A 20,082-nucleotide genomic window follows, 5' to 3' on the forward strand; every position below is an offset into this window, starting at 1 on the left:
TAATGGAATTGCTTTAAAATTATTTAAATCTTACTTAAGTAACAGAACTCAAGCAACTAAAATAAATGATCACCTTAGTAAATCACGTAACATTGATATAGGTGTACCTCAGGGGACGATTTTAGGTCCTGTTTTGTTTTTAATATATATCAACGATTTACTTAAAATTGACATTGAGAAATATTCTGGTACTCTGTATTCTTATGCTGATGATACTGTGGTTTTATTTAGCGGTTCGAGTTGGAATGACACTTATCAAAATTCTAACAGTGGTATTAATATTATTAAAGAATGGCTGGATGCTCACTTACTTTCTTTGAACGTTTCTAAAACAAAATTAATACCATTTTCATTAACATCACATGGCCTTGAGCAACTAGAAATAAATAATAATATAAGTATAACTATACATGATTGTAACCTACCTACATGCTCATGTAACGTTTTGAGTATATCCTCACAAGTTAAATATTTAGGCATTATTATTGACCAACATTTAAAATGGGACAAGCATATCTCCTTTCTGTGTAACAGATTGCGTAAAACAATCCACAAATTTTCCATTCTACGCTCTTATTTACCTGTTTATGTTCTGCGTACTGTGTACTTAGCTCTGTTTCAATCAATAATTCAGTATGGTATTTTAGGTTGGGGAGGAATGGCAAAATCGACTCTCCGTCCTTTAAATCTGCTCCAAAAAAGAATTATCAAAATTTGTCTATATAAACCTTTTGAGTACCCAACAAAATTAATTTTTCAGGAATTTGGCGTATCAAATCTAGAACAAATTTATAAACAAAAATTGCTGATTTACTTCCATAAAAACCACAATAAATTTAAATATGATCCTCATGAATATCAGACGAGACAAAACTACAGTTTCTTTATAAATACTCCCAAATGCCACACAACTGCTGGATTAAAACACAGCAGAAATTTTGGACCCAAAATATATAATACATTAATTAGAGCTTACCCTGAGCTAAGTACACTTAACACACATAGATTTAAGAAACAAATCAGATTAATTATTTAATTGTTTAAGCTAATTGAGTTAAAATTGTTACTCTAATATTCATGTACTTCTGTATTTTCTATTTGTATATAGACCCTGTTATTACATGCTGTATGTATTTTACCATTTATTAATGTAATTGTGCTCAATGAACTCTCGTAATTTTGTGATATATTTTGTATAACTGATCTGAACTGCGCCCGAGCACGAGCTTCTGCTCTTTCGGGCTGCAATGCCTAATGTAGCTCAAGTGTATAGTATTAATAAATATTATTATTATTATTATTATTATTATATCATATCATATCATATCATATCATATCATATCATATCATATCATATCATATCATATCATACCATATCATATCATATCATATCATATATCATATCATATCATATATCATATCATATATCATATCATATCATATCATATCATATCATATCATATCATATCATATCATATCATATCATATCATATCATATCATATCATATATCATAAATTATCATATCATATCATATCATATCATATCATATCATACCATATCATATCATACCATATCATATCATATATCATATCATATCATATCATATCATATCATATCATATCATATCATATCATATCATATCATATCATATCATATCATATCATATCATATCATATCATATCATATCATCGCGAGTGTAGCGTAGACCAGCCTCTTATGGCGCACTCTGGACAACGACTCTGTCACTAAATTGGTTTACACATCAGGTTTCATACGGTGAATAATGAGCAGTCAAGTACCCGCCATTAGTAAAACAAGGTTTATACTTTTAAGTTTCTTTAAAAACATAATTAAAACCATCAGTATGAAATAACTAAGATAGTGAACTTGGAAACGGGTTTGTCTTTGGAATAATGGTTCAGAAAAATGAATTGAACGGATATATTATACAATTCGCAACATGTCATTGGAACAATAACTTGTTGAGAGTTAAATTTTGCCTTGTAATTTTTCCTTTAAAAATATTGTTTCCTAGCCTATGAGAATATTTACATTTTCAGATAATGATATCTGTAAAGCGTAATTGAAAAGTATACTTCTTCTGTGTTTGTATTTCATTTAAAGATGCTTTGAACTTTGCAAATTATTCAGATCGAAATTCAACGTGTACGAGAGGTGGCTGACATACGTATATTTAAGAAGAGGTTTGTTATACGTACAACAAATCTACGACACGAGACCCGGGATTTTACTTCCCTCCTGTAGAAAGCCATACTAAGAATTTTATAGCGCATTTAAATCGTTAACCCTCGAATAGGTTTGAATTAGAGAACTTCGGATCCATCGTCTAGCATTTTAATCAAGAGTAACGTTTCTATATGGCCCGGTAAAATAATAAAAAATTCCTTTATCGCTAATGTGTTCCGTTGTCCCGAAAGAGGTCTTCGGAACATGTTTATGTACCATATTTAAAAATTAGTGACTGAAAAAACAAAACTGAGAATATCAACTGTTTTATTATGAATATTAATCTCCATCACTGTTGGTAACATTGGAATGCGCTACATTGGAAAATTGGAGGTGACATTAAATGTACGAGTATATATTATCCTTAAAACAGTCCTTTCTATATGAAGCAGACTGCCACCAGATCAAACATTGTTGTATCGTATTGTGAAAATGTTCTGAATTCCAAAGAAGATAGTGAATTCAAAGAAATACTTATATCAAGACACTGATATAAAATGTGGGTGAATCTGTTCAATAGTGGTGATGAAAGCACCCTTTTAAAAATTTATTTCATTATGTACATCACTGGTACAGACTCAGAAACAAGATTTGGGCCACCTGAATTTTCCAAGTTCCAGTTACAACAAATTGCGCATACTCGGCGCAGTATGTTATAACGCGAACTTGAAAAATTCAGATGGCACAAATTTTGTTTCAGGATCTGTACAAATGGAAATGTTGAAAGATTGTTCTCACGCATGAACTCAATGTGGACTTACGAGAAAAAGAAGTTGTATATAAAGCTAATAAAATCAACGCTTATTGAAAAATCATTATTAATTGATGACTGTTTTGCATTTCATGACTTAAGATTTCAAATCAAACCATTTTTATCAGAAATCCATTCTTCAGAAAAATATTGTACGAGTGACCCTGATTTATAACGGCGTATTCTCAGGTGAACCTATTTTGTAAGGAGTATATTTTCAATAAATTTTGCTGAATTTATTCTTTAAGTAGTTTATTTTCAATAATAGCGATTATTTGATTTAATTGTATTGTCATAATTTGTTCAAAGACAATATGCATAAGCGGGATGAAAAATATACATCAAAACTTCATTTCTAAATCGGGTGCTGGATATCCCGTATTTTCGTTTGATATTCCTTGGAACCCTAGTTAAGAGGTCAATGTAGACGACTGTAACTTCTAATAAGATTGCAGGCATACATTTGAAGTACACGCAGCTTTTTTTGTTCATTGATTAAATTACTACTACTACTACTACTACCGCTACTACTACTACTGCTACTACTACTACTTCTGCTGCTACTACTATTATTATTACAACTATTGCTGCTGCTACTGCTAGTCCTCCTACTACTGCTTCTGCTCCTGATACTATTACTACTACTGCTACTACTGGTGCTATTACTACTACTACTAATTCTGCTGCTACTACTATTATTATTACTACTACTGCTACTCCTCCTACTACTGCTTCTGCTCCTGATACTATTATTACTACTACTACTGCTGCTACTATTACTACTACTACTGCTGCTATTACTACTACTACTAATTCTGCTGCTGCTACTACTATTATTAGTACTACTACTGCTACTCCTCCTACTACTGCTTCTGCTCCTGATACTATTACTACTACTACTGCTGCTGCTGCTACTACTATTATTATTACTACTACTACTGGTACTGCTCCTACTACTACTTCTATCCTGATACTACTACTACTACTACTACTACTGTTGCTATTATTACTACTACTACTTCTGCTGCTACTACTACTATTATTATTATTATTATTACTACTACTACTACTACTGCTATTACTACTGCTACGACTACTATTACTATTGCTATTACTACTATTACTACTACTACTACTTCTGCTGCTACTATTATTATTACTTCTACTACTATTACTACTATTATTACTACTACTGCTACTGCTATTATTATAATTACTACTACAGCTACTGCTTCTATTACTGATTCTGCTCCTGATACTTTTACTCTGTTACTATTACTACTACTACTACTACTACTACTACTACTACTACTTCTGCTGCTACTATTATTATTATTACTTCTACTACTATTACTACTATTATTACTACTACTGCTACTGCTATTATTATAATTACTACTACAGCTACTGCTTCTATTACTGATTCTGCTCCTGATACTTTTACTCTGTTACTATTACTACTACTACTACTACTACTACTACTACTACTACTGCTGCTGCTGCTGCTGCTATAAACTACAAATATGAACATGACATGATTTACTTTTGTGCCCCTAAAATCCTTGATATTATTTGCAAGAAAATTTAATTGAAATATAGCCTACAAAATTAATTGAGTAGTAAATATGCAAGTCCATTTCAATGAAATACAATTTACCACAATTTTCTTGAGCAATCTTTCTGAGAACTAGAACTTTTCTGCAAAAACCTGAAGTGGTAAAAAGGCACTTGTGTCACTTACGCGTGTGGTCGCACAAGGCGATGGCTTAGAACAGTAATTTAAAGTAAAATCACTCGTGTTCGGACCGAAGTTACATTTATCAGCGATCGCGGAGGAAGAAGTATTTCTGGCGAGAACAATTTCTCATTGTCATCCATTTTGTTTTAAATTGAGAAGTTTGTTCGATTAATGCGCATTCCATGTACCACCTCCTCCTTTGACTATAGAAACGAACAGGCAACAAATCTTCACTACAATTTTGTATTAAGTAAGTTTCCTACGAACGTTTTCTTTCTGTCTGTGTTACATTCATCTTATTGTGTTTGCAATTTCACCAAAGGGAGATTATGGAATACGAACTGTAAACCAAGAGTTTTATGTTTCAATACAATACTTGCGGTACGATGAAAGATGATTATTCCAGAAGAATAATTTGATATACACAATAAGTAACAGGAATCATACTATTGTATATTAATAAATAATAATCAGTTATGTTAAAGTAACATAGCAATAAATTAATCAAAATTACATATACAAAATTACGAGTAGTAGAAGATAATGATGGTTAATACTTGTCCGTACCAATGAACCTCACGGTCTAACGTTCCTCACAAAATTATGAATATATCGCGGAACTTAATTCAGTTCCTCTTAATTTATTTAGCATAATGGCAAAACCTACCTCTGATTAAGATTCTTGCTGATACGTAGGCTACATCTATTATCAGGCAATACATCTCACTTGACGATATGTGTCAGAGGAATAACAAATTGTTTGTATACATCTGAAGTCTGATTAAGAGGGGACGGATGAGAAATAACATTATGTTACTGAATTTCCTATAACTTTCACATTTTTGGATCTAGGGCCTTGAAATCTGAAATATTAGTTTAAAACATGGTTTTCTTTAGCTTCCTTTTTTTTTCAGAATTTTAAGAATAATAGTTTTATTTTTCAATTTTTTTATTAAGAAATTGAAAAATGATGTACCTTTTTCTAAAAATTTGCTAAACCGATAAACCTAAAACTTTGGACATGTGTTACCAATACCTAAAGTAACATTTCCCTGCAACCAAATGTTTTATTTAAAAAATATGTATTAGGTATGAAACACTTTTTTTTATTTTTTCTAAGTTTTGTAATTATTAAAACTCACAAATATTAACAAATCAAAATTTTGTTACATGAAATTATAGGTAATACAGTTTTAAGTTTGTTACAAAATTTCATATTTTTACTCCTAATCGTTGCAGAGAAAAAGGTGTCTACATAAGCATTGAAAAATGTAAGTAATGAAACCGACATTTAAATTTATACTATCTACTATCTCACCTCATACAGTGCACTCATTGTCCTCCATATCCATAAGGAAGTAGTAAGCCACAGCCTTCCTAACACTGGTTAGATAGTTTGCCTGTCTAAATTCCAAGAAAATTTATTTAACACAGAAAGTTCGAAATGGCTACTGAAGGGAGAGAGTGGGCACATTGCGCCGCCTGTCGTATTTAAATTTTAAAGATCACTTGGGTCCTTCAGGCAAGCAGAATATTTCAGTATTTAATACAGAAAAGTATGAACTGTTTATTAAAGCATAAAAAAATTCCACTTTATCACAATTTCGCGTGTTTACCCTTAATTTAATGTAGTACGTTACTAGTCAGCGATTTATGCAATGGAGGGGAAAAAGGAACTGACCACTTTACCCCATTATGTACTAGCTTAGTTGCCTCATGATTGAAACCTTATTGGTGTCACTTATGTTGTTCAAACATATTTTCGGACAGCTGACTAAACAACACCAACGACAAAATGTTAACAAATTTTATGATATATCATAATTCCTAGATTCTAGTAAAGTCATAAATGCACATTTCCTGCTTTTTTATGTTTTTTTCATGTAATTGACCCATTCACCACATTGTCATTTCATCCCCTAATTTACGAGTAGTGTATAAGCCTATCGATGACTAAGAAGCGATACCTCGTATCTGTATGTTTTCAGGTGAAAAAAAAAAATATTTTAAAAATTATTTTTTCTCAAATTAGACATTTTTTATATATGTTCCTGCTTTGCAAGATCTCCTGTTAGTTAACTGTTCAATTTTGTGAACATAATAATAATAATAATAATAATAATAATAATAATAATAATAATAATAATAATAATAATAACGTGGTTAATCTAGCATCTAGATCATTCATTCATTCATTCATTCATTCATTCATTCATTCATTCATTCATTCATTCATTCATTCATTCATTCATTCTGTGTTTCGCCCAAGGGCAGGAATTTCACAGCTATCCCAGCTTTCTCAAATCTTTCCTATTTTCTGCCTTACTCTTAGTCTCCACATATTATGATCCATATATCTTAATGTCGTCAATCATCTGATATCTTCTTCTGCCCCCAACTCTTCTCCCATACACCATTCCTTCCACTGCAACTTTCAGTAGGAAGTTTCTTCCCAGCCAATGATCCAACGAAATTCTTTTCCTCTTCGTGATCATTTTTAGCATCATTCTTTCTTCACTCACTCTTTTCAGCACAGTTCCATTTATTATTCTGTCTGTGCACTTCTCACGCTCCATTCTTTTCCATATTCACATTTCAGATGCTTCTAACAACATACTGGGCTAACGCAGGAATTTAAAAATGCCGACCGTTATCCACTAGCCAATGATAATTAAATTTATAAGGAAGATTTTGTTTCTTTGTTTGCTAAGAGTGGTTCTGATGTGTGAAGCAATTCTCGGAATTTGAGGCTGTTAACATGTTACTCTCATTAACAACACATTCTCACTAGTGTTCATTAACTCCGTCAAAAATTTCTTAATAAGAGGCCGTTATACAACATTCAGTACGAAAGAAACCATCATTATTAAATCGTTACGCACGCTCAGAAATGAAAGTGAAATTATAGTGAGCAATTTTTTTTAATTTGTGCCTTTCACAGAGAAGAGTGATATTAGTGTTATCCATTGTTTCTCTAAACTCATGCTATTGTGTTATAATAATTCCTGCCTGGATGACATCAGCGTTTTGAAACAACTTGTGTTACAAGTTATAAAATTGATAACATCACTCTAATTTCCACAACTTCAAGTGTTATATTAATTACCATAATATGTCAATGGTTTCGCCTACCTTTCCCAGCTTATAACTGTAATATAATATTTTTTACATAACATTCCATGTATGTAAGGATATTCGGACTTGCTGAAATGATAATATGATAATAATGGAGAGATAGAGTTGATCGGGGGAAGATGCCTGACTTTTTCTTTGATTGAAAATTTAAGATACTGTTCATTTAGTTTTGAATTTCATATTGAAATATCAAAGTCTGGAAGGTATTTTGAAACTATTTTTTTTTGGTACAAAACAGAAAACATTACCTTGTTTATAGATACAGGTTTTCTTCTTACCTGCACTGTAGGCATCTTTCCTCGATAGTCGGGTAAGATGGCAAATGCAATTAACACATTTACTGATATATGTATTTTACCTGTACTTGGTTTTTATATGTAGGGTCTATATAACAAAATTGACTTAATATAAAGCTCAAGATTACTTTTCCACTCTTTTATCACTACTTAGCAACAGTCATTGCACATATTTTATTGCCGTGTGCAAGACTCGCGAAATCACTTCTTACACACAATGAACTCAATCCAGTACATTTTTTTGTCATTCTTTTTAGGCGGCGTATACGGTAAGGAATCCCGTATGCTTGCGATGCTCTAAAACAGTTCATACCCTCTGTTATAACATGTTCCAACGCAAGTTGAAGACTGTCCTCAATCCACTGACTTCTATCAGAGGATCTTACGTAATGTTTACATATTCCCTGCAATAAAACAAAAAATAAAATTCTTGCAACAAGTTGCCAACTTACCCAGAAAAAAAGTGTTCATCTTCCCGAAGTATTGGGGTAAGTTGCCTAGTGCTGTGACGTAACCTAAGATGGCGGAACAAGGTCGTTGGTTGTTAACAATACAGACTTTAAAATCTTTACTACAATATCCATTACAAAGGTTTGACAGTTATTACGAATTCAAGGATATATTAAAATTTTAACATACCTTTGCAATTATTTTATAGCAGAAAAATGAGATGTTTTCTTGCTTTTCTTCTTCTCACAACAAGAACACGTGGCGGATTAGTTAACTTTCACTCTACATTCAACTGTCTCAGTGATCATGAAGATATGGCGTAGAATGTGAAACTACAAAGAAATAAACATCTTCCTCCGATAGTCATCTCCCCCCGATTCACTCAATAGGATGATAAAATGTAGGCAACATTGAAGTAACCCGAGAAATCCTGTAACAAATCCGTTTTATTCATACCAATTTGATAGGATTTTTAGCATTAAACTCCGACTGTAATGAATGAAGACAGTGTGGGAATGACTTTGGTTTGTGTGAGGGTGAGTACGAGTTGAAGAAAAAGATGTGTGGATGGAAGATGAGAGTGTGAGATAAGATGAGAGCGAATATGAGGCCTATACATCTCGATTAAAACATTACTAGTTCATAACAAAATTTGTCATGTCCCTCGAATTACGGCATAACCGAGTTCTATTCAATGTTTTCATCAATATGTATGCTCCAGAGGAAATATTTTTTCAGTAATGATACAGCATTGCTTTCTACGACACATTTAAATCCATTCAATTTACGTTCAGTTCACTCTCCACCTACTTCTATCTATGCAATACTGACAACAGTGTTTTAGAACATACTATGATAAAATAATACAAAATGAACGCGCCGCTCTAATTTTGACAGCCCGAGGTGTTGTAATAATGACCGTAACGTGTCGCTAGTATCACTGATTCTGCTCGCCGTGTTATAATTACTTTACAAGTAGCCAATTTGGTACCCATAAAACAATATTAAAATGTACCAAATGTGATTATACTAGCCATAAAATAATTGAACTGTATCAATAAACGGATCTGTCTGCGAACTTCGCTTTCATATACATTTTAACAGCTGCTCGTGCGTTCGTGTTATGAACGGAAAAAAATGTCTGGCCGCCATGTTATCTTTTAGTCTGATTTAAATTCTTCTGAGCTTCAGGTCGAATCTCACGGTTGAGTAACCTCGTTATTGTGAAGTATGCTGACATTATATGAGTTTTTAGACTTTCATGGTGACCTTGATCAGAATTAGGCTTAGGCTTCTGTAAAATTGTGCAGTTATCAATTTACATTATAGCGCCGGCGTCGCGGTCTAAGGCATCCTGCCTAGGACTCGCGTTACGGAATGCGCGCTGGTTCGAGTCCTCATGAGGGAAGAAATTTTCTCGTGAAATTTCGGCCAGTGTATGGGACCGGTGCCCACCCAGCATCGTGATGCACTTGGGGAGCTACGATAGGTAGCGAAATCCGGTTGCGAATGCCAGCTATAACGGCTGGGAGGATCATCGTGCTAACCACACGATACCTCCATTCTGGTTGGATGATCGTCCACCTCTGCTTCGGCATGGGTGCGTGAGGCCAGCAGCCGGCTGGTCGGTCTGGGCCCTTCACGGGCTGTAGCGCCACGGATTATTATTATTATTATTATTATTATTATTATTATTATTATTATTATTATTATTATTAGTAACAATATGAACATTTTCGCCATACATTATGGCAGGCCTGCAGAACTGTAGCTCTTGAGAGCGACTGCTTTCCTCCCCTCTTTTACCCCACCCACCTTCTCTACTGTGCGGTCACGGCGTTCTAGTTACGCTCGGCTGCATCAACATTCATTCTCGGGGCGGAAGTCGATCATCCCCAATAGAAGTGGAGTGAGGCTGACGTCATAGTTCCCATACTTTGCGAGTTCTGCAGGCCTGCAGACATGGGTTGACGATATCTAATGAAAAAACAACATATTGCAATAAATGGTGAGGGAAAGCATATTAAAATCACATTAAAATGATGAGGGAAAGCATATTAAAATGTACAATAAATGTCAAAGTTAAACATTTTAAAACAGTAAAAACACTTAATGATACATGTAACATCACAATTTCTTAATTTAATATGCATATGTAACTGAAATCAACGATGTCAAATATATGTAGGTAGGCCTATGTGTGCGTAAATGCTGTTAATTAAATGGTTTAGTTTCAGAAAATAAAGTACGGACTTGAACCAAGACGTGATAATTTTGTGGATGTTGTAGATGTTGAACACGGTAGATGATAAAGGGCATCCTTGTCATACTCCCTCCCTATTTCACTACTTCTGACATTTTTTCTCCTATCCTGACTTTGGCTCGTTGTTTCATATAAAGGTTACTGAACAGCCTCCTGTCTTTCCAGTCCATACTTATTTTATTCAGGATGTCCATCAGTTTGATCCAATCAACTCTGTCAAACGCCTTTTCTATATCAACAAATACTATATACACTTCTTTATTCTTCTTTATGTGTCTTTCGCCGATTGTTCGTAGTAGTCCAATTGCATCCCTTGTACCTTTCCTTTCTTCCGCCTGAAGTCAAGGGCTGCCGAACATTGAAATCTGTCAAATCCAAGTTAGAAAATTATCTTATGACGAGTTGCCAAACTAACTTACTATTATGACAAGTGTTGTATTGCATGCTTCCACGTATTCACATTTTTTTATGTTCTAGTGATATTTAACTTATTTTATATTTTTGTTTTCATATTTTCCGATAATGGTATATCTATAATGTGATAAGTTGAGCTATATATAATCATAATTTTCCTTACTGTGTGTACTTAAAAATATTGTATTCATTGTATGCTTTGTACTGCACTATTTTATTACTAGTCTACTATTATTATTATTATTATTATTATTATTATTATTATTATTATTATTATTATTATTATTATTATCAATAATTGTCTTATTTTTTATACTTTATATGTCCCATTTATTTTGACCTGCTGTTCACATTTTATTATGCTTTTTCCTTTCTGTATGTTATATATTACAGTATGTGTGATTTCTACTTACACTTGTTGTTTACATTTTATTATTATCTTATTCAGTTTTGTGTGTAAAATTGTAGTGTACTTTGTAAATTTGTAGTGTGTTTTGTAACGCAGTTTTACTCCTGGTTGAGTGTTAGAGAAGGCCGTATGGCCTTAACTCTGCCAGGTTAAATAAATCATCATTATTATTATTATTGTTATTATTATTATTATTATTATTATTATTATTATTATTATTTTTCTTAAGCCAAATTGCTCTTCTTCCAACTGTCCTTCCATCTTAGAATATAAACGTCGATTCAGTATTCGCTGGAGAATCTTCCCCGAGTGTGATCCGAGTGTGATATGAGGCTGACTTTATCTTCTTATTTCCTGTTTTTTTCTCTTGTTTTTCTTTGTGTTCTTTTCCGTCCTTATACTATATTACCTTACATATCTTTCCTTAACTTATCCTATGTAACTCAACAGTAATCTCCTTCCTCTACATTATAGGCTACATTACTTTCTAAATGCATTGCTGGTTGAGGCCCGCATTTTTTCAGATTTAAGTCGTTCCCATCTGGGCTGCAGCACCATAATAAAACAATTGCATTGTAATATCCTATTAGACTGTTTCCAGGCCGCGTGTTCCGTCCTTGCCTGCAGTGATAATGAATAATTAACTGCAACACATGTTACTTTCCTTAATTCTCGTACGTTCACTTCGAGCCTTTGTGCCGCACAGGTCAAGTTCACAAGAATTCCAAATACCTTCTAGTCTTTCAACAGAAGGACCTGTGTTCAGTTCTCATCATATGCTATGGTATTTCTAATACAGCCTGTGGTTAAAAAGTATTTATTATACTCCAATTTTACAGAGAATCCTATTTTACCTGAGATAGGTATGTTAGAGTTATAAATACCTAATAATAATAATAATAATAATAATAATAATAATAATAATAATAATAATAATAATATTATTATTATTATTACATGATATTGATTAATGAAGCCTCCTATTGAATTAATCTTACGTTTCAATTATGAAATTAATACAATTTTACAAATGTTTAAATTCAGCAAATCTCTACAAAGTTTTATAATTTATGCACATGAATGAATGAAATGCAATGAGATGAAATTAAACACTAAAATACAATCTTATATTTCAATTCACAAGTTTCATGAAATGTATACTATATTACAACCTAAGCAAATAACTAATCCTAATATTCACTAGAATGTAGTTTAAATTTCTGTGGGTTGAAATCTCGGAAGACGTTACACAGTTTTCCGTTAAACAATGTTGTTACAAGGAGTTTCTAACTTTTATACAACACATTTATCGTGAATCTATTTTAAATTATTATCCTAATTTATTTCTATCAACTGTTAATTTAAATTTTTATAGCAAAATACATAAAAACTATGGAAAGAAAATAATAAGAATTCAGTGGATATATACAAATTTTATCATGTGTTCAGATTACAACTTTTGTGAACGTACAGTAATTTACATATCTCATAAAATCTTGATAACTGCATTTATTTCGGAACACTAGTATTGGTGGGGAGTACTTGGTGTCGCACCTGTCTAACCGACAAACTAGTTCAAGACGTTGCAGTTCAAATTTGTGACACTCGAATAACAAAATATGTTGGACTGTTTGCAGGGATTCATCACATGCACAAATATTTCCACCTTCTGTTTCAATCTTGAACCTTTCGAAATACCAGTAGCTACCAAACTTGCCATGTCCAGATAAGAATCGAGATAAGAACTGAATAAGAACAAAGTTTGGTTGCATTAACTTAGATTACAGGCTATGAAATTCCACAGTCTAGTGGGAGGTTAGTTCTACGTGTCTGTCGCATTTACCCTCAAGGAAATATGCAAACACTCATACCCTGTGGTTAATTTTAATTTTCGTCCTCATGATGATTATATTTATCTACATTAATAATTACATTATTAGTATTATTATTATTATTATTATTATTATTATTATTATTATTATTATTATTATTATTAATGCTAACACTATTGTTTAGAATTATTACTTGCTTACAAGTGGCTTTTAGGGAACCCGCAGGTTCATTGCCACCCTCACATAAGCCCGCCATCGGTCCCTATCCAGTGCAAGATTAATCCAGTCCCTCCCATCATATCCCGCCTTCCTCAAATTCATTTTATATTATCTTCCCATCTACGTCTCGGTCTCCCCAAAAGTCTTTTTCCTTCAAGTCTTCCAACTAAATCTCTATATGCATTTCTGGATTCGCCCATACGTGCTACATGTCCTGGAAATCTCTAATGTTTCTAATTATGTGAGATGAAGAATACCATGCATGCAGTTCTGCCTTATGTTACTTTCTCCATTCACCTGTAAATTCGTCCATCTTAGCCCCAAATATTGTCCTAAGCACCTTATTCTCAAATATCCTCAACCTCTGTTCCTCTCTCAAAGTAAGAGTCCAAGTTTCACAACCATGCAGAACAATCGGTAGTATAACTGTATTATAAATTCTAACTTTTAGTTGTTTGGAGAGCAGACTGGATGACAAATCTTCTCAACCGAATAATAACAGGCATTTCCCATATTTAGGCCTATTGTATGTTTAATTTCCCCTCTAGTGTAATTTATATTTTGTTACTGTTACTCCAAGGTATTGAATTTTTCCACATTTTCAAAGGATAAATTTCTATCAGCCTATATTAGAATTATATGAACTAAAATCGCAAAATAAACATACAAAATGCACTTAAAATGCCGAAATATGTACTTCTATTTTATGCTCTAGAAGCTGAAGAACCGGCAAAGTAGCCATAGTATAGGATCTCACGAAAAACAAAGCACTAAGTTAGTCACATAATGGGAAAAATTCATATTATTGAGCATAAAGAAAATCACACTTTAATTTCTTAGTTATTCCCTTATTGAATATTTCTAATTTAATTAAAACCAATTTTATACAGACATTTAATTTTAATTCATGACTGCATCAACTTTGAGATATAATAATCTTTTCCATATTTTCAGGATCCGGGAAATGTTATTTCTTCGTCACATGAAGTGAGGTTAATTTATTTTAGTAGGTTATTTTACGACGCTTTATCAACATCTTAGGTTATTTAGCGTCTGAATGAGATGAAGGTGATAATGCCGGTGAAATGAGTCCGGGGTCCAACACTGAAAGTTACCCACCATTTACTCATATTGGGTTGAGGTAAAACCTCGGAAAAAACCTCAACCAGGTAACTTGCTCCGACCGGGAATCGAACCCGGGCCACATGGTTTCGCGGCTAGACGCGCTAACCGTTACTCCACAGGTGTGGACGAAGTGAGGTTAAACACTTAGGGTGCTATTCATAGACATTTCGCTAACCCGCGCTACGAGCGTGCTAAACTAGCCCCTGTTATCGAGTGATTACTTGTACAGGATTCATATCATATCATATCATATCATATCATATCATATCATATCATATCATATCATATCATATCATATCATATCATATCATATCATATCATATCATATCATATCATATCATATCATATCATATCATATCATATCATATCATATCATATCATATCATATCATATCATATCATATCATATCATATCATATCATATCATATCATATCGCTAACACTGGCTTATGAATACGAAAAACATTAGTTCGCTGATCAACCACCGGAAGCCCGCTCTAAGAATGTCTAAGAATATAGTCTAGTAACACGATGGGATTAAAATCCACATGACTATCGCAACCTTGAAGTAATTTCCTAATTTCACTCATCTTCTTCAGATCAATCATTCTTTATTTTAGCTAACAATGAAAAGAAATACAATATTATGTACTTGTTTACTCACAGGATCTCAAGTAGATGTGGTGATTCCAAGGACCCACACCAAGCAGAATTAGAAAGGCTGTAATATAATTTCTTACGAAAACAACTGTACTCTCACACAAACATCCCACCCCATAAGTCATGACGTCATGAATACTCCTTGTGTTCCAAACTTCAGTCTCGCGAATTGGTGACCCTAGAACGCAGTCTGATAATAACGATAATGTTGTTTTATTAAAATTTAAACATCTGGCTATTTTACGTCAATTTAAATTTTTCTGTTCTGAATCCATACCAAATTTCACATAGGCCTACTACGTATATTCCACAATTCTACTGTACACCTTAAGCTAGGGGACTGCACTAAAATAATGCGAAGAAAAGAGAGGCCTCATCACTAGAAAGGTTGAAAAACACTGGTCTATGAAATTCCGGCTAATCTCGATATTCTGTACAGCCCTTTTTGCATCCACATTCTCACACAGCTGAGCCACGCAGCGTAGTATTTCACACCATTCATTGCGTTTCTGATGAAGAGTTTATGTAGTGCCAGTAACCCGGTAAGTCACATTCCACTGCCTGTCCTCTTCCATCGACCTCTTGCTTGTGACCCATGGGTGAACATTAGACGGAGTTTTATAGCAGTTGTAATATACGAGAGATATATTAACATAGCGGTTACGCGCTATTGTTCTAGTAAGTGGCTGATTGTGTACTTAAATCACTTCCAGGTTGTGAGGCATCAGGAAACCAGAGGGTGAGATTGTAGTTCTAAGATCTCTGACCTCTAAGCTGTCTCACACTACTGGCTGATTGAAGTTCTTCCGTTAAACATAGACCCCAGGGACTATCGGTAAGTTAGCTGAAATGTTTCTGACCAAAGACGTCCTGGAAAATTGTGTATGATTTATGATGGGCAGAGAGATTTGGGAGGACGCCTTCTCCATTAATTTCATTTCTTTCATCGCTTTCACTCCACCACTTTCTCACAATCGGCATACTATTATATCGTCGCCTTTTGGTAATATGCACAGTTAAGGAGGCACATCAGATAAACATATTGTTAATTGCTATTTATTGCATCGAAAATTGTAGTAGTAGTAGTAATAATAATAATAATAATAATAATAATAATAATAATAATAATAATAATAATAATAATAATAATAACTAATTTTATGCCATCCTAGTGTTATAAACAGGTTGTTAATACATCCAATATCGTGAGTAATCGGCTTATATGGCACGCGTGAAAATAATAGCAATGACGTATTCGCTATGACGTAATACCGGAACGCTTGGGTGGGGATGCACGCAACTCGTCTGGCTATCTTGCTTACCGCTTCTACGCGCCATGTAACAAGAAATGAAATGCAGGACAGAAGGTAACGTATCATTTATTTCCAATCTTTAACAATTTTGTATCACTTTTGCAATATCACATAAAACAGTTCTGTGGTTCAGAGAAATTATATTAACAAAATAAAGGAACGTTTGTAACATAAAATTTGATACCTAAGGTATAACTAGAGTTTGTTTCTCTTTATTCAATGTTAATGCCAGGCGCAACTAATCGATATGAACATATGAAGACTTTGTCAGCTATGGATGCCAAATTATTTTATAATTTATTTGCTACAATTCATAATGCTAAGATGCCACAAAGTGTTGTATCCAACTCGTGGATAATTTTATTATGACACTCGTGAAAATTGTAATTATCATGGTTATCCACTTGTTGCATATATAACTATTATTCTCATTTTATTATTGCTCTGTCTTTTGAGCAGGCTTTTTATAGTTAAGGGAAATAGACTAACCTATAAGTCGATGCGACAATGTAAACTTTGCTTAATCAATAACCTATTGTCTCCGAAACTACTGAAGATATCATAGTGACATATTTTCAGAATAAAGATAAAACATTTCTAAGCACGCACATGTACAATATGTATGTATGTATGTATGTATGTATGTATGTATGTATGTATGTATGTATGTATGTATGTATGTATGTATGTATGTATGTATGTATGTATGTATGTATGTATGTATGTATGTATGTATGTGTATGTATTTATTTACACTGCAAGTGGGCAAGCACCCGGAGGCAGTGGTATACACAATATAAACAATACACAATAAAGTGATAAGCAATACACAATAAAATTTACAATACACAATACAATTTTACAACACATATACAATTTTATACACAATACAACTCAACACAATAATAATAAAACATAAATAAAATACCTAATTTTACAATATAACCTACATAATTATGTATAGGTCCTACATAAGTCTCAATAGTCTCTCACTTCACTCCCATCTCACTCTCTGTAGTGGCACTATGACGCATTTCACTGACACTCCAGCACACATTTCACTGACACTCTGTAACACATTTCACTGACACTATAGAACATATCTCATTGACGCTACAAACCATCACTGATCGGAACTGTTCACTGCACTGTGAAACCATAACTTCACTGACTCACCTCGCTTCACTGATACAACAGTTCAAATAAGTCAAATAATTACATCCTTATGCATACTTATAAACAGAACTACATTTAAACTAAACATTTCTAGTCTAAGGCCCTCTTACACGCTACTTTTAAATAATTTACAATTCAAACCAAGGAAGTAAACTCGACAGGCTAGATAAATACATGTCACCTTAAAAAATTAAATGTTGAATGTCACCTTAATTTTGATTTGCACTTTATACACAACTTTTAAAGTTATTCTTGAATCTCCTTAAGGAAGGACAGCCCTCAAAGACCGCTATAAGGAAATACAAATTTTTAAAAAGATTTGAATTTTGAAAATGTTGATCTTATTATTTTTCTACGAAAACGTACTATTTTCTCAGGATCTACAAATAATAGAAGGACGAAATTTTAAACACGTGTTGACAAGAATACAATAATGAAATGAACGGACATTAAGTGATGTATGTATGTCTATTAGTTTGATTAGAAAAAATATTTTACATAAAGTAACAAGATAAATCAATATTATTAAAACATATTTTTTTATAACTTGTATTTCTTGTTAAAAATATGTCAGTTTCCTTAGAAACCTTGTATCTTTATCCAATAAAAATTTCAGTGCGATATCTTCAGTAGTTTCTGAAATAATGACTAATTAAACAACCAAATTTAATATTGGCGGTGTAGTGTAGTCAATCTCCCCTTAAAAGAAAGTAAATTTATCGTAACTGAAATTAAAGAGCTAAGGTTCAGTATAGGGGTGGAAAACAGCCACTCTCAGAGAGCTTAGCTTCTTCCACTAGAGTTGCTGTTGTACGTAGATACCCAGGCTGTCTGCTCTGTTTACAGTACGAGTTTCCCACTGCTGATCTAGTAATATGAGAACAACAAATTAAGGTTAGAATACGAAGATTTAGGGAAAACGAAGAACAAAAAAAAAGTGAAGAATATTAGACAAAATGGGAAAAGAGAAAGACAAAAAGAAGGGTAATTTAAAATCATTCATACACTGCATTACAGCTCCCACCACGTAGCCTACATTCTGTTATCATGGTACAACCACTGACGACATCGTATTACATCCTCCTCCCCATAAAAGTTTCGGCATTTTTCCAAATAAAAGTCTACGAAATAGGAACCTTGGAATTCGAATATTTCCTTCGGTACATGGCGAGTTTGTTCGAGTTCCACTTGCGGTATAATAGGACTCTTTCGCTTTCAATGTGCAGGCTTTTCACATCTTCCAGCGTGCATTGTCCTGATGCTCTTCTGCCATGCTTCTTTCTCCTCCCCCCTTTTTGTGTGGTAGCCATTAGGTTACGTTCATTTTCGGTATTTCCCTTCAAAATTCTCTAGAGCTCCTTCAGTGTAACAACGAAACCCGGAGTGAGACAAGTGGACAACAGGCTTGGAGCTCACACATTCAGTTTTTTTAGCCCTAAACCCTTTACAAAAGAAAAACGGTTTTTCGCGTACCTTATGTTCCTCCTTCCATTTCCTTTCATTCATTCAACGTCACCATAATACAAAAAAATGAGACAATTTGTTTCGTATTTACTTAAAACGTTTCACTTTAAATAACAAAAAAATTGGAGAAGAAAAAAGGGAACATTGCACTCTTTCTAAAGAAAGAAGTACATATGAGACTGTTAGGACACGACTTGTACGGACATAAGGCTCTAACTCCTGACCGGTAATATTCTCCTCGAGTTCACGGATTACTCTTATCGTCAGATAATAAAAAGATGTAATGTCGGTTTAAGCCTTTCACATTGCCGTGAGACCCCCCACTGGCCGCTAAGAAGTCAGTGCATGGGTGTAGGTGGACGCCTTTCCCTCAGACTCGTTTATTACATTACACGTGTGTTGTGTGTTGCGGGCCCCAGGGCCGAAAACAATAAGCAACACCGTTTATCTGTGATTGTTCTTCGCTGGCAGTTCTAATTGAGAAACGCGCTATGCAGGCAGAGAGTTATGCTTGCTCTTTATCTATCAAGGGTTTTCTTATTCCTGTCTGGCCTTACCATAAACCCCAATATTCTGCATACTCTCGCGCC

The sequence above is a fragment of the Periplaneta americana genome, chromosome 3 (genome assembly GCF_040183065.1).
Source record: "Periplaneta americana isolate PAMFEO1 chromosome 3, P.americana_PAMFEO1_priV1, whole genome shotgun sequence".
Taxonomy (NCBI): Eukaryota; Metazoa; Arthropoda; class Insecta; order Blattodea; family Blattidae; genus Periplaneta; species Periplaneta americana.